This window comes from Leucoraja erinacea, chromosome 12 (assembly GCF_028641065.1).
Source record: "Leucoraja erinacea ecotype New England chromosome 12, Leri_hhj_1, whole genome shotgun sequence".
NCBI lineage: Eukaryota > Metazoa > Chordata > Chondrichthyes > Rajiformes > Rajidae > Leucoraja > Leucoraja erinaceus.
This window is the reverse complement of record NC_073388.1, coordinates 56,799,312-56,824,054: the sequence shown is the minus strand read 5'-3', so window position 1 is coordinate 56,824,054 and position 24,743 is coordinate 56,799,312.

The window sequence follows — 24,743 nt, the reverse complement described above, 5'->3', positions numbered from 1 at the left end:
GGGGTGCAGTACTTCACAAACTACCCATCCATGTGTCTCTTCCACCGCATCTGTGAAATAGCCTGTGGTTTTATCAATGAAAACCCACACGACCAGAGTAGACATAAATCATTCTTACTCACTAGGAACTGTCCAAACAAGGAGGGGAGCTGTAATTACAACATTATCTCGTCTGACCACACGAGCATTTCGGCAGGGCTCCATCCCAGTGAACTGTTCGTAACCAAACAGTTCACAAGCAGGAAATCTGGCAACAAACTGTGTTCCCAGGGAACAGAAGATGTTTGCTGCTCCATTACAACTGGCAAATTCATCCCACCACTCTCACAAGTGACTTCCCGTCTGTACGGGGCAGTTCACTCTAAAAGGTAAGCTTTATATTTCTTACCTGTGTTGATTCCGTGCAGAATCCTCTTTTACAGAGGTTTCCTGTCGGTATTTCGCGAAGCCGACGAGGGAAGCAGCTACGGGCTGTGGGGAGACCCCGGTTCCGACCGCGGAAGCGGGTATCTGGAGAAGTCGAGTTTATGATTTTTTTAAGTCACTGACAAGTGACTTCCAAACGCTGGGGAAATAACCCAGTTGGGTGGAACTGCAACACAGCGGTAAAGTTGCTGCCTTGCAGTGCCAGAGACCCGGGTGTAATCCTATGTACAGGATTTTTACATTCTCAGAAGACAACATGGGCTGCCTCTGGAGGCTCCGTTTAAGAACGGTTAGCCCTATTGCCGAGAGGGTTCCTCTCCGATAATATACTCAGATGCTGGGGTTCCCTGCAGAGGTGGGGTAAAATCGATTAGAAGGTCAGCCCTAGTGCCGAGAGGGTCCCCCTCCGATAATATATACAGGTGCTGGGGTACCCCGCAGTGGTGGGGTAAAATCGATTAGAACGGTCAGCCCTAGTGCTGGGAGGGTTATTTACGTTCGGATGGGCCACATCCTAACAGCTGCAGCATGGTCAAACGAACGATTTTTCCAAACATTTTATAATAACCCATTGCCAGCCCAAGGGTATTTGTCAACTCTATTTTACATTTTATTTATAGTTCCACCCGGATGAGAGGTGTTACAATTATTATTACTTCATTGAACAGCATCAGCATGTTTTAAATCTATGTCATGACTGTATGCATTATGAATGTTTTTTCCCTCATCTGTCAATGAAGCGGTTGTGGTTGTGTAGACTCGTTTCTCACAGCATGAAATCACAGAGCTTTGAAATCTTCAAGTAGTCACTCACCTGACTCCGAAGTAAAATAGTAAGATTAAACGAGAACTTACCAGTTTGAAGTTTGATCTTTATTTTATGAGAGGTTACGTTGGTGAGTACGTGCCCTCCACTCCCAACCCTCTCTCACAAAGGTCATCTGGTAGTTGTACGTTTCTGATCTTACTATGATACTTCAGTCACTGCTATTCTGTGATTTCACAACGCTGCTTTGAAGATTGACGACCTTGCGCACAAGCGGGGTTCTTCAAGTACTAAAATAAAGATCAAACTTCAAACTGGTAAGTTCTCATTTAATCTTAATATTAAACCCAATCATTACTATCTGACTGCCTTCTTAAGTCGGTTTGACCCTCTCCACTGAGCATCTATCTCCCAGGTTGAGATATTCCATACTAGGACATCTGATGTCCTCATTCTTCAGGGAATGTGGGATGCCCCTTCTGTCCTAGACAGGCCCTCACACATGTCAGCTCTGTATCCCGTAGTTCTGCTCTCGCGACCCCTCCAATACGGAGTTCCCCTGTCCCTCACCTTTGACCTCAGCAGCCTCCGCATCCGGCACCTTATCCTCCGACATTTCCGTAAACCTCCAACGGGATCCCATTGCTATTCATACACTCTCATCTTCACCCCTGAGACCATTCCCACCCCAACTCCTTGGTTCACTCATCCCTTCCCTCTCGGGTACTTTCCCCTGCATCTGCAGGAGATGCAACACCTGTCCCTATACCTCCTCCCCCGACTCCATCCAGGGACCCTGACAGCCCTTTCAAGTTAGGCAGAGGTTGACATGTACCTGCTCTAACCTCATCTACTGCAACTGGTGTTCCAGGTGTGGGATCCTGTACATCGGTGAAACCAAGCATCCGCTCAGTGCCCAACACTTTGCCCAACACTTACACTTGGTCCACTTAGGCCTATGGAATCTCCGGGTTGCCAAACATTTCAACTCTTCTTCCCACCCCCACACTGACCTTTCTGTCCTGGACCTCTTCCATTGTCAGATTGGAGGAACAGCACCTGATATTTTGCTTGGGTAGCTTACAACCCAGCGGTATGAACATTGAAATCTCTCCCCTCCCCCGACGCCCTTTTCTCCACCCTAGTCATTTTACCAGTTCCACAGTTCTCGCCATTGTGTCCCTCATGGGATCGCCCCTTCCTCAGCCAACAATTGGTCGACCAGGCACGGCCCTGCCTGAGGTGATTTACGGCCAGCCATGATTGGTCCTGGTCTTTTCTTCATCTCGTCTACCCCACCCCTTAGTTTCAGTCTGCAGAAGGGTCCCAACCCGAGACGTCACCCGCCCTTTTTCTCCAGAAATGCTGCCTGACCCGCTGAGTTACTCCAGCACTTTGTGTCTATCTTTGGTGTAAAACAGCATCTGCAGTTTTTGTTTGTACATCTATCACATTTGTTGTGCTCAGTCATGCAACTTGTGAGCATTTGACTCTGCTGTCTTTTTTCTTAGGGTATGGACATACAGTGCGGCAACAGGCCCTTCGGCCCACCGGGTCCGCGCCGACCACCGATCCCTGCACATTAACACTATCCTACACCCACTAGGGACAAATGTTACATTTACGAAGCTAATTAACCTACAAACCTGCACATCTTTGGAGTGTGGGAGGAAACCGAAGATCTCGGAGAAAAACCCACCCAGGTCACGGGGAGAATGTACAAACTCCGTACAGACAGCACCCGTAGTCGGGATCGAACCCTGGTCTCCGGCGCAGCAAGAGCTGTAAGGCAGCAACTCTACCGGTGCGCCACCGTGCCGCCCTGTATTCCCTCACACTGAAGTGGACTAGCTTTTCACCGTGCCTTAGTGCATATTGACACTAAATGAAACAAAACTATGCATCTGCGTCAGGCACGGATACTTTCCTTTTCACTTGACTTCCACGTAACTCCCATTATATCTCTCGCTGTGATAATTTTATAAGAATAGACATATTTAACAATTTGTTTGCCATGAATTGTATATCTCCCTGGACCACAGATTTGGACAACTTCACCAAAGTCCCATTATATCATCTGACACCTGCCCATTGGACTGAGTACACCCATTCAGTCAAAATTACCTTCCCATTTCTCAGTACATCTCCCTGTGGTCCAAATGCCGCCTCTCCACTCTCCCCTTCAGCTCTGGCTGCACCACTCATGATGCTTTAATCATTCTGCTGGAGTAAAACTAACAGGAGAGAGAGGAGTTGTAAGGCATCCAATGAAGGTGGCCAATTGATGCTGCACTGTGATGTTGGTGTAATCTAGGAAACTTGCTGCTGCATTGAAAACAAGATGACACTGTGGAATCACAAAACGTTGATGTCATTATATTTAAATAAAATGTACAAATAATCGTAAAATTAATTGTGATGTCATTTGAAATGAATGCAGCATTTCCTGTGCAGCAAAGATTCATTTTACGTCCCACTGTAGTGCAAGTAACTACATTATATGACTGACTTCAGTCTGTTTAGAGAGGGCATCGATGTACACAAGGAAATGATTGTTCTCCTTTCGACAATAATCATCATGGATTGTTGAGCTGGCCACATCTAGCTTTGCAACAGTAGCTTAGGTGGTAATGGACTGGCAAAGCGTGCACACGAGCACAACTTCCTCCAGCTCTTTATCAATGGGCAGCCAATATACAAAACTCTCGACATTGGTCTTCCTACGATGATTCCAGTGTATTGAGCGGCTAGGTGTTCTACATCCTATTCCTGTCCCTGCACTGATTGACTTGTCATTGTCTCCATTTTTAACATCCTTGATTGATGATTCAAACGTGTGACTATAGAATGGATATGAGCCTTCATGTGCATACTTGCCCAGACTCATCCATTCTCTCGATCTCTGTGGCAATTCTACATCCAGCTCTCTCTCTCTCTCTCTCTCTCTCTCTCTCTGCTGCAATTCTACATGTCAAATCAAATATAAGACTTTTAGTGCCTAACAACATTGTCTGGATCCTTTCATCTTAGACCACACACACATGCCTGTCAGTGAATGTACTGCCTTGGAAGGCACAATCTTTTGATACGTCTTTGAGTGCAATGATATAATCACTGTTATTTTGTCCCAGCTTTTGATTACTAAATTTCCAGCTCTCTGCTCTGTGAAATTGTTACGGATTGAAATAGTTTTTCATCCACTGAACTTTATCTCCAAATGAATAGCTGCAGGGTTGCTAAATGACTTTGTGGTTGGTACCGTTTGGAGCTGATTTCCTCAGGTAATATTATTTGCTCCTGTCCCCTCCCCTCAAGCACTTAACACCTTTGTAGTTTCAGTATTCTCCTCTACTTCAAGAATGCCTCATTTCCCACCAGTAGCAACAATGGCACTTCTAGTTATACAGCCCCCGGCTACCTCTAAAGCCTGTTTCAGCTTGAGAAGCTGTTTTATTTCCTTTTCTGCCACTGCTGTAAGCCTCCCACAAAGAATGAGCATATTTGTGATCTCAGCATGTTCAATTACCTGCAGCCTTTCAACCACTTGCTTGCTCAAACATCGGTAGCTGCAGCTTTAAGAATGGGTGATGTGTACAGCAAACAAACACAATTATCTGCAGCCCTCCCTCTTTTCCTTTGGTCTGACCCACAGGGTCCAAGTGAATGAATTTACAGTCAGGGGTTTGACCCTTCAAACCCACCGTCCACGGTTAGTAATATCACTCCCAATATGTCAAGGTGCTTCCGCACAAGCACAAGCAGCTAGCCCAGTTTTCACTGAGGTAGATACCATTTATTTTACAGAGTCATAGCGTCACACAGTGTGGAAACAGGCCCTTCAGCCCAACAAGCTCATGCTGGCCAACATGCCCCATCTACTAGATATAGATATGCCATTTATTGTCACTATACATGTACAGTGAAGTTGAAAGCTGCTCGTACTCAGTGCATACATATAATTTAGTACAAAAAATAAGAAACAGAAAAACAAAAACAGAAGGGAGAAGGGGGGGGTGGGGGGGGGATAGGTGCACAATTCTGCGGCGCTATATACATATATACATATATACAGATGGAAATCCGGGTGTTGGGCTGTGAAGTCAGTGCATGTGTGAATTTGAATTAAGAGTAGTTATAATTTTCGGAAAGCAACTATTTCTGAGTTTGTATTTCTATTTGTCCTGGATTTGATGCACTTATAGCGCCTTCCAGAGGGCAGCAGGTCGAACAGTCCAAACGCAGGATGGGAGCTGTCTTTGATGATCTTCTTTGCCCTGCTAAGGCAGCGGGAGGTGTAGATATCCATCAGGAAGGGGAGAGGGCAACCATTGATCTTCTGCGCTGTCCTAGTTACCCTCTAAAGCCTCTCCCTGTCTGCCATGGTGCAGCTGCCGTACCATGCTGTAATGCAGTATGTCAGCAGGCTCTCGATGGACGAGCGGTAGAAGGTCAACAGCAGGTTAGAGTCCAGGTTGTGCTTCCTGAGGACCCTCAGGAAGTGCAGCCGCTGCTGAGCCTTCTTGATGACCGCTGTCGTGTTGTCCGTCCAGGAGATATCAGCAGCGATATGGACGCCGAGAAACCGGAAGGTGTTGACCCTCTCCACACACTCGCCGTTGATGTGTAGGGGGACTAAGTCGGTGCTGTGCCTCCTGAAGTCGACAATGAGCTCTTTTGTTTTCCTGGTGTTCAGAGCCAGATTGTTTTCTGAGCACCAGGTTGTCAACTTCAGGACTTCCTCTCTGTAGGCTGCCTCGTCTCCCTTTGAAATAAGTCCGACTACAGTAGTGTCGTCAGCAAATTTGACGATGCGGTTGTTGTTGTGGGCCGGACTACAGTCGTGGGTGTAGAGACAGTATAAGAGGGGGCTTAGCACACAGCCCTGTGGGGAGCCGGTACTCAACCTGCGAGTGGAGGAGAGGTGGGGGCCGAGTCTCACAGTCTGGGGCCAGTTGGTGAGGAAATCTTTTATCCAGGCACATGTGAGAGTGGGGAGGCCGAGAGTGACCAGTTTACCAATGAGAATGTCAGGAATGATTGTATTAAAAGCTGAGCTATAATCCACAAAGAGCATCCTGACATAGCTCTGCCCCTGCTCCAGATGGCTCAGCACAGAGTGGAGAGCTACGGTAATGGCGTCTTCTGTGGATCTGTTTTGGCGATAGGCGAATTGGTGGGGGTCGAAGTCTGGTGGTAGATAGTCCTTGATGTGCTGGAGGACCAATCTCTTGAAGCACTTCGTGATTACCGGAGTGAGGGCCACAGGACGGTAATCATTAAGGCTGGTGATGGGAGACTTCTTCGGCACTGGGACGATTGTGGCTGATTTTAGGCAGGACGGAATAACTGCCTGGTCAAGGGAGAGGTTGAAAATTCTGGTGAAGATGGCAGTGAGCTGGTGGGCGCACGCTTTGAGCACCTTACCAGGTACTCCATCTGGGCCGGTAGCCTTCTTGGGGTTCACTGCCAGGAGCACCCGTCTGACATCGTGCTCCCTGACAGTGAGTGGGGTAGTACAGGAGCTAGGTGAGGGTGGGAACAGGGCTGTAGCAGGTGAGTGCTGCTGTTGTGATGTTTCAAAGCGGGAGAAGAAGCAATTTAGCTTTTCTTCCAGCGGCACACTCAGATCTTCTGACTTTGTGGCCTCTGTAGTTGGTAATGTCTTGTATGCCCCGCCATACCTCCCGTGTATTATTGCTGGACAAGTGGGACTCTATGCTCCTCTTATGGTCCACCTTGGCTTTTTTAATACCACTTTTCAGATCGGCTTGAGCAGCCCTGTACAGAGCTCTGTCACCTGACCTGAAGGCAGCATCGCGGGCTCTGAGGAGTGTGCGGACCTGGCTGGACATCCAGGGTTTCTGGTTTGGGAAAACCCGTATGTTTTTGTCCACAGTCACATTTCCGATGCAGAACTTGATATAGTCCAGCACCGATTCTGTGAGAGTTTCCAGATCCTGGTGTAATATGTCCCAGTTTGTCTGTGTAAAGCAGTCCTGTAGATTGGAGAGTGCATTTTCAGCCCAGGTTGTAACAAATCTTATGGTGGGCCTGGCACTGCGTCTGAAGGGGGTGTAGGCTGGAGAGAGCAGGAGGGAGAGATGATCTGACTGGCCGAGTTGGGGGAGGGGGATGGCTCTATACGCGTGCTTGATATTGGTGTAGACATGATCCAGCGTGTTCACCCCTCTAGTAGAACACTTGACATGTTGATAGAATTTCGGCAGTACAGTCTTCAAGTTGGCCTTATTAAAGTCCCCTGCGATTATGTGAACACCTTCGGGGTGATCCCGCTGCTGTTCGTTAATGGTGTTCAGCAGGAGAGAGAGTGCCTTGTTTACATTGGCATCAGGTGGAATATACACAGCCGTGACAATCACTATTGTTAGTTCTCTCGGTAGAAAAAAAGGCCGGCATCTTACAGACATGTACTCGAGGTCAGGGGAACAATGTTTGTCTATGATTATCCCGTTGTTGCACCAATTCTCATGCACGTATATACAGAGGCCCCCTCCCCTGCTCTTACCGGAGTCCATAGTCCTGTCCCCGCGGAGCATAAAGCGTCCTGCTAGCTGCATGCTAGCATCAGGTATCCCCGGGTGAAGCCAGGTTTCGGTGATGATCATAACACAGCAGTCGCGGACATATCGATTTCCAGCGAGTTGTAATTCCAGGTCATCCATTCTGTGAACCAGGGATCTGGCGTTGGAGAGATACAGGCTCGGTAGAGGTGGCTTGTGTGGTCGATTTCTTAGCCTTAGCAAAGCACCGGACCTGCGGCCTCGCTTCTGCTTCCTCTCCCTCCTCCGTCTGCGCCGCCTCCTAGACCCGACAACAATCCACGGGGACCCCGGTGGTCTTGCTATGTCGCCCGGGATGTTATACTTGCGATGGAAGACACCCGAAACCGCAGTCTGACGCTGGTCACCGATATCACCGATATCCACGGGTGAGGTTCTGGCGGGTGTAGCGGATGTTCGCAGAACCGACAGCAAAGACGTACACGGACAACACAACGTACACAAACAACAAAAAAGAGCACCGAGACAGAGAGCCGTGAGCCGCTGCGACCGTGCGCACCGCCATCTTTATCAGACGCGTCCCACCTGCCCCTGCCTGGCCCATCTCCTGATAAACCTATCCTATCCATTTACCTATCCACATGTCTCTCAAATGTTATGATAGTACCTACTTCATCTACATCTGCAGCTCATTCCATACACCAACCAACCTTTGTGTAAAAAAGTTACTCCTCGGGTAACTATTAAATCTTTCCCTCTCACCTTAAACTTATGTCCTTTGGTCCTTAATTCCTTTACTCTGGGCCATAGACTCTGTGCACTTACGTTATCTATTCCTCTCTTTTCCATTTCTATTCAGTGCCATCTTTGGTGTTTTTTGTTTCAGCCGTCGAGTTATCACAGAGGCAATAAAGTATGAACATTGCTTTCAAAGGCACAGGTAAGAAGGGTACTCCTACAGGTCAAGATAAGAACAATACTCAGAAACGTGAAGGTGAGAAGGCAGCTCTTGAAGGCACAGGACTGCTATTTCTTTCTGTTTTCAAACTTCTTTTTATCCTCCCTAAAACAATAATAACAGCGTAAGGTGGTCTTTGGAAGTATTGTAGTTCAGGTAAGTTCAACCTATAATAAGGGAAGCACAGTGGCGCAGCAGCTGGTAGAATTGCTGCCACACAGCACCAGAAACCTCCGTTCAATTTTGACCTCTGATGCCAGGAATACAGGAACTTGACCAGTTCCTTGTGTGCCTGGAGTGAAGAGAACTGTCTCATCCTGAACACAACTAAGACTAAAGAGATGGTGGTTAACTTTGGCAGGTCCAAGCTCTCCCTTCAGCCGGTCAACGCTGCTGGGGCTGACATTGAGGTGATGCAGACATATAAATACCTTGTAGTGCACCTGGAAAACAAACTGGACTGGTCTGTCAACTCTGACTCCCTCTACAAAAAAGGCCAGAGCAGACTCTTTTTCCTCAGAAGGCTCAAATCCTTCAATGTGTGTAATGACATGCTGCACATGTTACACAACACTGTGGTTGCAAGTGTTATTTTCTACGCTGTTGTCTGCTGGGGCAACAGCATTAGTGCAAAAACAACAAGAAGCTGGACAGACTGGTGAAACGAGCTAGCTCAGTGCCGGAGGGGAGAGTAGACTCTGGGATGGATGTGCTTGAGAGGCGTATGAGGCACAAGGTGCAGGTCACCCTGAAAAACCCCGGGCATCCCCTCCATGTAATTCTGGAGAGTCAAAAGAGCACTCAGAACAACAAGCGGCTCCTCTCCCTGCCCTGTAGAACGGAGCGGTTCAGGAGATCCTTCACCCCTGCAGCCATTAGATTTTATAATTCGGACCACTAGGCTGTAGGGGGATGCATTCTTGCAATTTTTAATTGTTAATTGTTAATTATTGGACTTTTTAAGTATTTATTGCTCTCAGGTAGTGTCCACAGTGTATTCTATGTATTTTCTGTTTGCGTTCGGTTTGAATCTGTGGGTTTGTTGGTTGGGGGCTTCTGGACATCTGAATTTCCCTGAGGGGATCAATAAAGTATTTATTATTATTATTATTATTATTATTATTATTATTATTATTATTATCTGTATTGAGTTTGTACATTCTCCCTGTGTCTGCATGGATTACCTCCTATGTCCCAAAGACGTGTGGGTTTTCAGAGTAATTGGCCACTATAATTACCATTTGTATGCAGGGAGTGGATGCAAAATTGGGCCGAAGGACCCGTTTCTCTACTGTATTGTCAATCATTCAATAACAGCATCTGAAGACAGGTCTTGACCCGAAACGTCACCTATTCCTTTACTCCAGAGATGCTGCCTGACCCATTGAGTTACTCCAGCATTTTGTGTCTATATTCAGTTTAAACCATCATCGGCAGTTCCTTCCTGCACATTTTGACTGCTCCACTGTGAAATCTCCTCAAGGTACACCTGCTTTGATGAAGTTGTCCTCCTCTCTCCGATGGGAGTTCTGCTATTGCTGATCCAACTCGGTGCATCAACCATCCATGCAGCCTGAAGAAGGGACCAGCCCGAAACATCAGCTATTCCTTGTCTCCAGAGATGCTGCCTGTTCCTTTCCTCCAGAGATGCTGCCTGACCCATTGAGTTACTACAGAATGTTGTGTGTAAACTAGCATCTGCACTTCCTTCATACACATTCTGTGGCAATAAGAAGAGCTTTTTTCTGGTTGGCTGCCAGTGACCAGCGGAGTTCCACAGGGGTCGGTGCTGGGGCCGCTGCTCTTCGTGTTGTATATAAATGACTTGGAAGAGGGAATTGAAGGCTTTGTGACCAAGTTTGCAGATGATATGAAAATAGGTGGAGGGACAGGTAGTGTAGAGAAAGCAGGGACTCTGCAGAAGGACTTGGATGGGTTGTGAGAGTGGGCAGAGAAGTTGCAGATGGAATATATTGTAGCAAAGTGTGGTGTCATGCATTTTGCAGGTCAGAATAAAAGTGTAGACTATTAATTTTCCCAAAATGTTAATTTGCAAGTCAAATCCATAGTAAAGATGACAAACGCAATGCTAGCATTTATTTCAAGAGGGCTAGAATACAAAAACAGGGATGTAATGCTGAGGCTCTATAAGGTGCAGGTCAGGTCATATTTGGAATATTGTGAGCAATTTTGGGCACCATATCTGAGGAAAGATGTGCTGGCTCAGAGGGAGTTTACAAGAATGATCCCAGGAATTAGTGGGTTAGCATATGAGCGTTTGTCAGCACTGGGCCTGTAACCATATAACCATATAAGAATTACAGCACGGAAACAGGCCATCTCGGCCCTACAAATCCGTGCCGAACAATTATTTTCCCCATGTCCCATCTACCTGCACTCAGACCATAACCCTCCATTCCTTTCCCATCCATATGCCTATCCAATTTATTTTTAAATGATAAAATCGAACCTGCCTCCACCACTTCCACTGGAAGCTCAATCCACACAGCTACCACTCTCTGAGTAAAGAAGTTCCCCCTCGTGTTACCCCTAAACTTCTGTTCCTTAATTCTGAAGTCATGTCCTCAATGGGAAAAGCTTGTCCACGTGAACTCTGGCCTTGTCCACGTCAACCTCTATCAAGTTCCCCATTAACCTTCTGCGCTCCAGAGAATAAAGACCTAACTTATTCAACCTTTCTATGTAACTTAGTTGCTGAAACCCAGGCAACATTCCAGTAAATCTCCTCTGTACTCTCTCTATTTTGTTGACATCCTTCCTATAATTGGGCGACCAAAACTGTACCATACTCCAGAATTTGGTCTCACCAATGCCTTGTACAGTTTTAACATTACATCCCAACTTCTATACTGTACTTGCTGGAGTTTAGAAGGATGAGGGGGAACCTCATTGAAAACTGCCAAAGAGTGAAAGGCTTGGATAGAGTGAATGTGGAGAGGATGTTTCCACTAGTGGGAGAGTCTAGGACTAGAGGTCATAGCCTTAGAATTAAAGGATGTTCCTTTAACCATATAACCATATAACCATATAACAATTACAGCACGGAAACAGGCCATCTCGGCCCTCCAAGTCCGTGCCGAACACTTATTTTCCCCTAGTCCCATCATTAGGGAGGAGATGAGGAGGAATTTCTTTGGTGGTGAACCCGTGCAATTCTTTGCCACAGAAGGCTGTGGAGGCCAAGTCAATGGCCAAGTTAAGGTAGAGATAGATAGATTTTACTTCGGAGTCACGTGAGTGACTACGTGAAGACCCCGCCAGTACGCATGCGTGTCATATGGTCTATCGCATTGCGTTACAACTGGCAGGGTGGACGTGATTCTCCTGCCAGCAACAAACCTGAGTTAAGTTTTTTTTTTAAACTTTCAGGTTTAAATCTTCTTGCAGGAACCTCTACTTAGAGGTCCTGCTAAAAGTCCGGGGCAAAGTCGGGACGGAGGGGAGACCCCAGTCACGAACTTCAGGGACCTGAAACTATCAAAGTCACAATGATGGACAGCTTTTCTTCATTAAAACCTCTCATCCGTAAGTTTTCAATCATTTCCAAACTGATGCTATTGCCCAAAGATAGGTAATTTACTAATACCATCTCTAGTTACAGAGGCAGATAGGATTAGCATGAGTTATCAAGTGTTCAGTCATGGTATCAACTGCCAATGGACAGCAGGTGCATTCTGTGCATTATAGGGTGTGTGGATATGCATAAACTGCATGCACAAGTCCAAGGTGATGCACTTTGGTGGTGGTATATGTTAATCACAAAGGTACAATCAAATCAAAGTATCCGGTGATAGTTTTACCAAACCGCATTTAGCACTGGTGTATTATTATGCAAAATCAATGACAACACAGAATGAATGTGTGATCACAAAGTATTGAATGACATTGTGGATCAATGGAACACTAACTATTGAGATGCTTGCATCCAGGCTCAACCTATTGCCAGATCAGGGGTATTTGCCAACTCTATGTTAGGTATGGTTCATACTTCCTCCAGGTTGAGGGAGGTTACTATTGCCACTATTGTTCATTAATAGCATCAACATGTCTATATCTATGTCGTGTCTGAATGAATTCTTAATGTTCACTCACCATTGGCCTACTGATGCAGTGTATGACGCCTGGACTCGTTTCCACGGCATGAAATTACAGAGCTTTAAAATCATCACATAGTCACTCACGTGACTCCGAAGTAAAATAGTAAGATTAAACGAGAACTTATCAGTTTGAAGTTAGATCTTTATTTTATGAGGAGTAACGTTGAGGGATTACGTGCCCTCCACGCCCACCCTCGATCATAAAGTTCAACTAGTATCCTATTTCTCTAATCTTACTATGTTCAGTTCATTTACGTTTCAGTCTGTGATTTCACACCGCTGCTTTGAAGATTGACACACATGCGTACTGGCGGGGTCTTCACGTAATCTCTCAACGTTACGCCTCATAAAATAAAGGTCAAACTTCAAACTGGTAAGTTCACGTTTAACCTTACTATTCTTGATTAGTATGGGTGTCAGGGTTATGGGGAGAAGGCAGGAGAATGGGATTAGGAGGGAAAGATAAATCAGCCATGATTGAATGGTGGAGTAGACTTGATGGGTCGAATGACCTAATTCCACCCCTATCACTTATGATCTTATGATTGTTTTGAATCGGTGAACTGGACCATATTCAAGGATTCACATGAGGACCTGAATGAATACATCACGGTGGTCCGTGATTTTATACAGAAATGTGTGGATGAATGTGCATCCACTGAGTTTTCCCTAACTAGAAGATTCATAATCTGCTGAGAGTTAGATCTGAACCATTCAGGACTGGTGATCCAGAGTCAATGTCCAGGTACATTCAGGTCCACCCCTATCACTTATGACCTTAAGACCTTATGACACTCAATAACAGTTACAGGACACAGGAATTTGGAACAGGGTTTTGACTTGAATAAGAAGGAACCTACTGTACAAGGACTTGCATCGTATTAAAAATATCCACATGATTAATCACTGCAACTCAGACCACATGACTTACTCATGTAACAAAATACCACGGTGCCAAGGAAGGAAGCTAATGTCAGCTTCTGCCTAACTTGCCTCTCATTCTTTGCCTGACCTGATGGAAACCTAATAGAAGATCTCCCTGCTGTTGTAAGCTATAGAGACAGATGCCCCAGAGGGGATCGGAGATGGTAAGGGAGCAGGAGAAGCCCATGTTTTCATTACGTTCCCTGAAGGCACTTTGTTTCACCCCCTGCTCCCCATCCTACCAGTTTAATCTCACTCCCAACCTGTCAGATGCTGCCACAAAAAAATAATCAGCCGCCCAGTTTACACTGAGCTGGAAACCATTTCATTTCTGTTAAATACCAATCCTAACAAACTCAAGTCTGGGTTAGGTCTTGGCAATGAAGCAGCCACTTTTATAATTGGAACAAGTTGAAAAGCATACTTATTTGTAAACTGGTAAAGATTACACTCTGAAATTAACAGGTTTTAAATCTGACAAAGACAAAAGAACATTCAGTGATGATGTATAATAGGAGGGCCAAATACAACTTCCACAGGGATGCAATGTACTTCTCCACAGCATGTGTAACACTTGAGAGGAACATAACGAACAGCTACATTACTCACCTTTATTGCCAAGCCATAACCAAGCTCGTCAGCGACTCAACATGGCTGCTTTACACTTCTAATCTTCCATTTGTCGGTCAGATATTTCTTCACTCGTTGACCAGACAATCACCACCCTCCTTGCACTTTTACAAGCTTCCCATCTCTCCTTTTCAGTTCTGAGGAAAGATCTCTGATCTTTAGCCAGCGGGTGATGAATGTGTGGAATTCATTGCCACAGACGGCGGTGGAGGCCAAGTCAATGGATAGTTGTAAGGCGGAGACTGGCAGATTCTTGATTCGTACGGTGTTAGAAGTTATGTTGCGAAGGCAGAAGATTGGGGTTGAGAAGGAAAGATTGATCAACCATGATTGAATGGCGGAGTAGACTAGGTGAGCCCAATGGCTCAATTCTGCCGCTATAACTTATGAACTTATGAACCTACGAAACACGGGCTCTTTTTCTCCTCCCACTGGTGTCACCTGACTGCCAAATATTTCCAGCGTCTTCTCTATTTGTTTAGATTTCCAACATTGGCAGTTTCTCTTGATTTCCAATTTCCTGTTCCTTTCCCTCTCTGAAAATGCCTGAACATTATCCTGTTCAGCGCTTGCTGTAGCCTAAATGGTTGTTTTATGTTTTACATACGAGCAAAGATGTTGGAGAGGTACTGTGATCTCGCTCTTGGGATTATCCATGCTGCGACCACACCTATAGCAATGGAGAACTATCGGCTGCAATATGACATGCTGTTGCTCAATAGGCAAGCCAGTGCAAATGTCAGGACATCAAAATGAAGCCCAGCAAAAATCTAAACTTTGTGAGGTTTATACTGAAATGGTTAAGGAATGATTTGGCAGTTCCATATGAAAACAAATCTAATTAGAAAGACGCAAGAACCATGGAATGATCAGACTCGCTGTTAAATGAATTGCCAGTTGGTCCCAATCCTCCACACTTTCTGCAAGGATCTGTACTTTTATTTAAGCATTTATCCAATTTTCCTTAATAAGTTACATTCAAATCCTCTTCCGCCCCCCTTTCAGGCAGTCTGTTCTAAATCATAGCAATTTGCTCCGTTCAATAAACCTCATGTTTCTCTTGCTGTTTTGCCAGTTGTCTGAAATCTGTGTCACCTGGTTTCTCACCCTTTTGAAAAATAACTGGAAATAGTTCCAGTTCCTCCTGATTTAATCCAACAAAGCTACTCGTGAGTGTCTGAGGAATTCTTTCGAATGTCTTCCGCTGCCCTGCCTGGAGGAGAATAAAGGTTCTTCAGTCTGTTTGTAGAATTAGAATATCTTGTCCACTGATTATAATCTCTGCAGGAATTTGAAGACCTGGACATCCTTTTTAAAATGGGAAAGCTTTCTCCAGCTGAAGTTTCACCAGTCTTTGATGACATAAAACGTTCTTGCTGTAGCACATCGTTATTGACAAAGGCAAAAGTTTCATATGCTTTTCTAGACTTCTCAACGCACGCCACTATCTTTACATTCTCCATTTTCCATTGTTTCTTCGACTGCTTGTTTAGTTGATGTGGCATCTTCGGCTTCACAATGCATCATTCAGGTGTTTCCTGAGTTTAGTTTATTTAGTATAGAGATACAGCGTGGTTACAGGCCCTTCAGCCCACTGAGTCCATGCCGACCAGCACTACTCCACACACACTAGGGACAATTTACAATTTTACCAAGCCAATTAACCTATGTTTTGGAGTGTGGGATTCCTGGAGAAAACCCACCAAGGTCACGGGGAGAACATACAAACTCCACGCAGACAGCACCCGTAGTCGGGGTCAACCCAGGTCTCTGGCTTTAAGGCAGCAACTCTATCGCAGCGCCACCGTGCCCCTGCAAGATAAATGTTGAATTATCTTCACAGTCTGTCTTTCTCAAGTCTGTTGATATCCTTCACCGGATCCATTACAGCTTGGTATGATTGCAGTGTTACGGACACAGCCCAGTTCATCACACAATCTACCCTTTACCACCCTCCCTCCCACTAACCCCATCAAATCCATCCACACTTCATGCTGCCTCAGGAAAGCAGCCAACATTGTCATAGATGCATACAGCATGGAGACAGGACCTTCGCACCAACTTGCCCACACTGACCAACGTGTCCCATCTAAACCTGTCTGCATTTGGGTCATGTCCCTCTAAACCTGTCCTATCCATATACCTGTCTAATAGTTTCTGAAAAGTTGCATTAGTACCTGCCTCGACTATCTCCTCTGGCAGCTCGTTTTACAAACCTACCACACTTTGTGTAAAAATAAAGTTACCCCCTCAGGTTTTCCCTCTCTCACTGATAATTGATCGTTTCTAAGCTTCCCCCCAGTCTAGTTTCAGTAAAAACACTGAATCAAGCACTTGAATAAACTACATTTTATCTTACCAGATCATACACTGCATCTATTCCACAAGTCCTCTAGGCCTCGCTCACACATGAACACTCCAGAAGGTTACGCAGTCCTGAGCGCTCTTCCAGAAGCTCGATGCAGAGCCTCGTGATCACGGACTTTTATATGTCCCGGGAACTCGAGGGGCCGAACCACACGGGGGTTGTCTGTTAATCACCCAATTACAGATATTGATTAACCCCATACATAACAGGCATTTCCCTAACCCAATGATACAACAGTTCAATACATTGTGTTCACAACGGACTTCGAGATGAAGTCAACTTGGAAACATTTACACTGATTAACAGAAATCTCAAACAAACGCCCCATCCAATCAACACTTAGCAAAGTCAGATTCTGCAACATTATTTACAAGCTATTTACAAGGTGTATGTCTGGTTTGCAGCCATCCAATCCATTCTATGGATTTAGTACCAGATTGACTGGGTTTGCAAGGCTTCCCATTCTTTGCTTGCAAATTGTATCTAAGTTCCAGACTCCCTGGCACCACTTGTAATTTGTCCCAGCTCTGCAGAGAACAACTCCAATTTGACCAAATCTCCCAGCAAACCCTGAAACTTTACCCCATTTTGAAGTCCTGGCTGGCCTAATTTTGCCAGGATTAACATCACCTTAAGCCTATGTCCTCTGGTTTTCGATTCCTCTACTCTGGGTGAGAGACTCTGTGTGTTTATCTGCTTCTCCCATGGTTTTGTACCAAGGACCACTGACACCCCCGTTATTCTCCATTCTCCCCTCTCCTATCGTGCAAAGATATTAAAATTTAAAAGCACAATTTTCCAGATTGAAGATCAGCTTCTTCCCCACTGTTAGCAGACTCTTGACCAGACCTCTCACACATATTGTATTCCTAATCTTCAATCTGCCTCGTTGCTGTCCTTCCACATTTTTCCCCTGCACTTTCTCTGTAGGTGTAACACTACATTCTGCACTCTGGTTCCTTTCACTATTTGCACTACCTCTTACACTCCAGAGCTGCCAACTCTCACCCATTGAGCGTGTGACTCACGCATTTTGCCCAATTCTCACGCTGTCATGCTGATCACAAATTTCTCATTACTGTGATCAACGAGAATTTCAAAACTAATATCAACTGCTTGTATGCGCGTTTGTTGAAAAGACAGCAGCATTTTTATTCTGTTATTCTCACGTGATCAAAGAGTCACACACCTCCAAACCATGTCCCCATGCAGATTAACATTGAAAGACATGGACGGGGCAGTGAATGAGTGTCACCCAACGCAGCAAGTGTGGCCATGTCCTGCTCCCGGTGGCAGTTGGAATTTAAGGATTTGTGAGAAGCGGCTGACATGAGCGAGGCCGGCGAGCGGCAGGAGAGAGGTATATGGGCCGCGGAACCGGGGGGGCTGCTGGTGCACCACCTTTTTGCCTAGACATGTTTTAATGTCTCCGGCTTTGGACGAGGTGCTGCTGTGCACTGAGCAACCTGGCCGTGGGTATTGGAGAGCCCGGGCGGAGGGAGGGATGGAAGCAGAAACAGCAGCGGCAGCAGATGCGGACGGGGAGCCTGGCTGGCGAGTGTTTGCCGGGCTGGCGAGTCAGCTCTGGCCATGGAGCAGCCTCAGTGCAAGAGTCCCGGGTCATCGGAGGCATCGGAAGTGTTGTGCTGTTGCTGTGAGAGTCCCTGCACCCAATTCGCCCGGGTGACCGGCATGGACCAAGCTGCGGTTCGGGTGCATCCTGGAGGACAACCAGTGGCTGCTGGAAGTAAGTACCAAGCACTGGCTAGAAATGGTGGAAGTTAGTGGCCTTCAATTGGGGGTAGTTGGAGAAAGCATCCTGCTTGCCTGCTAGATTTTCACTTACTGTAACAGCTGGAAAAATGTTACCGATGTTGGGGGAGTTCAGAACCAGGGGTCACAGTTTAAGAATAAGGGGTAAGCCATTTAGGACTGAGATGAAGACAACTGATTTTCACCCAGAGAGTTGTGAATCTGTGGAATTCTCTGCCACAGAAAGCAGTGGAGGCCAATTCACTGGATGTTTTCAAGAGAGAGTTACATTTAGCTCTTGGGGCTAATGAAATCAAGGGATATGGGGAAAAAACAGGAAAGAGGTACTGATTTTAGATGAACAGCTATGATTATATTGAATGGCAGTGCTGGCTCAAAGGGCCGAATGGCCTATTCCTGCACCTATTTTCTATGTTTCTATGCTTGAATATATGGCACTAAAACTCGAACACTTGATTTTGAAGCATTCATGGAAACATAGCAACATAGAAATTAGGTGCAGGAGTAGGCCATTTGACCCTTCGAGCCTGCACCGCCATTCAATATGATCAGGGCTGATCATCCAACTCAGTATCCCGTACCTGCCTTCTCTCCATACCCTCTGATCCCCTTACCAACAAGGGCCACATCTAACTCCCTCTTAAATATAGCCAATGAACTGGCCTCAACTACCCTCTGTGGCAGAGAGTTCCAGAGATTCACCACTCTCTGTGTGAAAAAAGTTTTTCTCATCTCGGTTTTAAAGGATTTCCCCCTTATCCTTAAGCTGTGACCCCTTGTCCTGGACTTCCCCAACATCGGGAACAATCTTCGTGCATCCAGCCTGTCCAACCCCTTAAGAATTTTGTAAGTTAATATAAGATCCCCTCTCAATCTGCTAAATTCCAGAGAGTATAAACCAAGTCTATCCAGTCTTTCTTCATAAGACAGTCCTGACATCCCAGGAATCAGTCTGGTGAACCTTCTCTGCACTCCCTCTATGGCAATAATGTCCCTCCTCAGATTTGGAGACCAAAACTGTACGCAATACTCCAGGTGTGGTCTCACCAAGACCCTGTACAACTGCAGTAGAACCTCCCTGCTCCTATGCTCAAATCCTTTTGCTATGAAAGCTAACATACCATTCGCTTTCTTCACTGCCTGCTGCACCTGCATGCCTACTTTCAATGACTGGTGTACCATGACACCCAGGTCTCGCTGCATCTCCCCTTTTCCTAATCAGCCACCATTTAGATAATAGTCTGCTTTCCTGTTTTTGCCACCAAAATGGATAACCTCATATTTATCCACATTATACTGCATCTGCCAAACATTTGCCCACTCACCCAGCCTATCCAAGTCACCTTGCAGTCTCCTAGCATCCTCCTCACAGCTAACACTGCCCCCCAGCTTAGTGTCATCCGCAAACTTGGAGATATTGCCTTCAATTCCCTCATCCAGATCATTAATATATATTGTAAATAGCTGGGGCCCCAGCAGTGAGCCTTGCAGTACCCCACTAGTCACTGCCCGCCATTGTGAAAACGACCCGTTTACTCGTACTCTTTGCTTCCTGGTTGCCAGCCAGTTCTCTATCCACATCAATACTGAACCCGCAATACCATGTGCTTTAAGTTTGTATACTAATCTCTTATGTGGGACCTTGTTGAAAGCCTTCTGGAAGTCGAGATACACCACATCCACTGGTTCTCCCCTATCCACGCTACTAGTTACATCCTCGAAAAATTCTATGAGATTCGTCAGACATGATTTACCTTTTGTAAATCCATGCTGACTTTGTCCAATGATTTCACCACTTTCCAAATGTGCTGCTATCCCATCTTTAATAACTGACTCTAGCAGTTTCCCCACTACCGATGTTAGACTAACTGGTCTGTAATCCCCCATTTTCTCTCTCCCTCCCTTCTTAAAAAGTGGGGTTACGTTTGCTACCCGCCAATCCTCAGGAACTACTCCAGAATCTAAAGAGTTTTGAAAGATTATTACTAATGCATCCACTATTTCTGGAGATACTTCCTTAAGTACTCTGGGATGCAGCCTATCTGGCCCTGGGGATTTATCGGCCTTTAATCCATTCAATTTACCCAACACCACTTCCCGACTAACCTGGATTTCACTCAATTCCTCCAACTCCTTTGACCCGCGGTCCATTGCTATTTCCGGCAGATCATTTATGTCTTCGTTAGTGAAGACGGAACCAAAGTAGTTATTCAATTGGTCCACCATATCCTTGTTCCCCATGATCAACTCACCTGTTTCTGACTGCAAGGGACCTACAATTGTTTTTAACTAATCTCTTTCTTTTCACATATCTATAAAAACGTTTGCAGTCAGTTTTTATGTTCCCTGCCAGTTTTCTTTCATAATCTATTTTTCCTTCCTAATTAAGCCCTTTGTCGTCCTCTGCTGGTCTCTGAATTTCTCCCAGTCCTCTAGTATGCTGCTTTTTCTGGCTAATTTGTACGCATCATCCTTCGCTTTGATACTATCCCTGATTTCCCTTGTTATCCATGGATGCACTACCTTCCCTGATTTATTCTTTTGCCAAACTGGGATGAACAATTTTTGTAGTTAATCCGTGCAGTCTTTAAATGTCTTCCATTGCATATCATTTCCACCCGTCAACCCATTGCATTTAGAATTAATTGCCAGTCAATCTTGGCCAATTCACGTCTCATACCCTCAAAGTTACCTTTCTTTAAGTTCAGAACCATTGTCTCTGAATTAACAATGTCACTCTCCATCCTAATGAAGAACTCAACCATATTATGGTCACTCTTGCCCAAGGGGGCACGTACAACAAGACTGCTAACTAACCCTTCCTCATTACTCAATACCCAGTCTAAAATAGCCTGCTCTCTTGTTGGTTCCTCTACATGTTGATTTAGATAACTATCCCGCATACATTCCAAGAAATCCTCTTCCTCAGCACCCCTGCCAATTTGATTCACCCAATCTATATGTAGATTGAAGTCACCCATTATAACTGTTTTTCCTTTGTTGCACACATTTCTAATTTCCTGTTTGATACCATCTCCAACTTCACTACTACTGTTAGGTGGCCTGTACACAACAACCACCAGCGTTTTCTGCCCCTTAGTGTTTCGCAGCTCTACCCATACCGATTCTACATCCTCCAAACTAATGTCCTTCCTTTCCATTGTGTTAATCTCCTCTCTAACCAGCAACGCTACCCCACCTCCTTTTCCTTTCTCTCTATCCCTCCTGAATATTGAATATCCCTGGATGTTCAGCTCTCAGCCATGTCTCCGTGATCCCAACTACATCATAGTCATTAATAGCTATCTGCACATTCAACTCATCCACCTTATTACAAATACTCGTTGCATAGAGACACAAAGCCTTCAGGCTTGTCTCTTACCCCTTATACAATTATGTTGAAAAGCGGCCCTTTTTGAATTTTGCCCTGGTTTTGTCTGCCTGCCACTTTTACTTTTCACCTTGCTACCTATTGCTTCTACCCTCATTTTACACCCCTCTGTCTCTCTGCTCTTGTACCCATCCCCCTGCCACATTAGTTTAAATCCTCCCCGACAGCACTAGCAACGCTCGCCCAAGGACATTGGTTCCATTCCAGCCCAGGTGCAGACCGTCCTGTTTGTACTGGTCCCACCTCATCCAGAACTAGTTCCAATGCCCTAAAAATTTGAATCCCTCCCTCTTGCACCATTTTTCAAGCCACGTATTTATCTGCAATATCTTCCTATTTCTACTCTGACTGGCCCGTGGTACTGGTAGTAACCCAGAGATTATTACCTTTGAGGTCCTACTTTTAAGTTTATCTCCTAGCTCCCTAAATTCATCTTGTAGGATCTTATCCCTTTTTTTACCTATATCGTTGGTGCCAATATGCACCACGACAACTGGCTGTTCACCCTTCCCCTCCAGAATGTTCTGCAGCCGTTCAGTGATATCCCTGACCCTTGCACCAGGGAGGCAACATACCATCCTGGAGTCTCGTTTGCGGCCACAGAAATGCCTATCTATTCCCCTGACAATTGAATCCCCTATTACTATTGCCCTTCCACTCTTTCCCCCCCCCCCCCTCACGTACCCATGGTGCCATGAACTTGGCTGCTGCTGCATTCCCCTGATGAGCCATCTCCCTCAACTGTATCCAAAATGATATACCTGTTTAGGAGGGAGATGACCGCTGGGGACTCCTGCACTACCTGCCTACTGCTTTGCTGGCTATTGGCCGCCCGTTCCCTTTCTGTCCTCTTACCTTTTACCTTCGGTGTGACCAACTCACTGTACGTGCTATCCACGACTTTCTCAGCATCGTGGATGCTCCAGTATGAATCCAGCCGCAGTTCCAATCGTTCAATGCCAGGAGCTGCAGCTGTACACACTTCCTGCAAACGTAGTCACCAGGGACACCGACCATATCCCTGATCTCCCACATGTTGCAGGCTGAGCAAACCACGGGGCCAATCTCCACTGACATATCTTACTCCCAAATTAACTCTATATTAAATATTAAAAAACACAAAACTTTATCCTTCAAACTTTACTAATAAATACTAATAAATACTGTACACACGTAACTCCCAGAATCCTTAACCTGAAGGCAGAAATGTAAAAATGTAAACCCGGGGTTGCACCCAATCAGCTGCTTCCTCTGGTCCTCTTCCACCAATCAGAGGCTTCCCCCAGACTCCTTCTCTGGAACGTTGCCGATTTTGGTGTCAGGTCCCTGGGCCTCTGTGAAAGCAAGATCCGCGATGTATTTTATACTTACAGCGCAGGTACTCCTCCCCTCGCACCCTGGCCATTCATGTATAAATGTAGTCATAGTGATACAGTGTGAAAACAGGCCCTTCGGTGCATCTTGCCCACACCCGCCAACATGTCCCAGCTACGCCACCTGCTTTTGGTCCATGTCTCCAAACCTGTCCTATCCATGTATCAGTCTAACTGTTTCTTAAATGTTGGGATGGTCCCTGCCTCAACTAACTCCTCTGGCAGCTTGTTCCATACACCACCCTTGTGTGGATAAAGTTACCCCTTAAAAAGTTACCTCTTAAAAATACTTTAAATAAAAAACATTGAAATCATACTAAAACGTGATTTTAATACATCAAATTTCAAAAAGTCCCTACCCTGGGAGGGGGGCAACCCTGTCCCACACCCTCCCCCCACTGGGGCACTCCACTCCCACGCTGTGTACCCCCAACGTCAGTGATCAGTGATCGCTCAGCCTCCCCACTTTCAAAAACGCTCCGCGGGTCCTGATTCAGACGGAGAACACTACCAGATGTGAGCGGGGAACTGAGGCCAATTATCTGTGATGTCTGGATCCCAATGCTCAGCACTTCATGTTTCGGAGGTGGCTAATGTCATTGATTTGTAATTAGCCTGATTTGTAATTAGTTGACAAAACCTTAATTTATTCATCCGGAATATCCAGGGGGTTGGGATAAGTGTAATATTAAAATGACATGCACGGTGTCAGGCTGTCTGTCACAACGTACAGCCCCGGTAACCCATATTTCCTTCAGGTAAATATTGGGAATGTAGCACTATTGTCATTTGCCACTCAACTATTATGTTTGTTTACCTCAATGACTATCTCTAACCCCCTCCCCTAAATTCCTTTGTCAAGTTGAATAGAAATATCCCCAATCTCATTGTTTTATTAATTGAGCATGTAGATGAACTTCCTCAAGGAGTGTAATCAGATGGAAACTGATTCAGATGTGTTGTTTAAGAGCTTGTTCAATGAAGGGGCATATTTTAAAGGAATGACAGAAATACTTGCAGTGGAATGTGTGAGGAGATTATATTTTGTCTTTAGTTTTAGCTTGAACCAGGACATCTGAAGGTTCAAAGTTTAATATAGCAATTGTGCTGATAGTGACTCCAACCAGCCACGTAATGAATATCATCCATTCCGGAGGTTTTATTTTTCTGATGACATTTAAACTTCACTTGGATTTCAATCACTTCAATGTAAAAGTAATTGGGAATGGGGAGCATTGGAACAAAAATTTGCCCTCGGTACATATTAACAGTAATATAATAATGTATGCATGTTGGTAGGTGCAATCAAAACAAATATATTTTTTTATCATTGTTGTGTTATGAATACCGCAGAAAATATTATGTACTTTCAAGATCACATTAAATAGAATATTATTGCTTAAATATATATTGTTATTGTACTTTGCATTTTGGAAAAGTCCCAACTAAGAGGAAGACAGCAAAATACTGAAAATATTGGGGTGAAAATGACTTC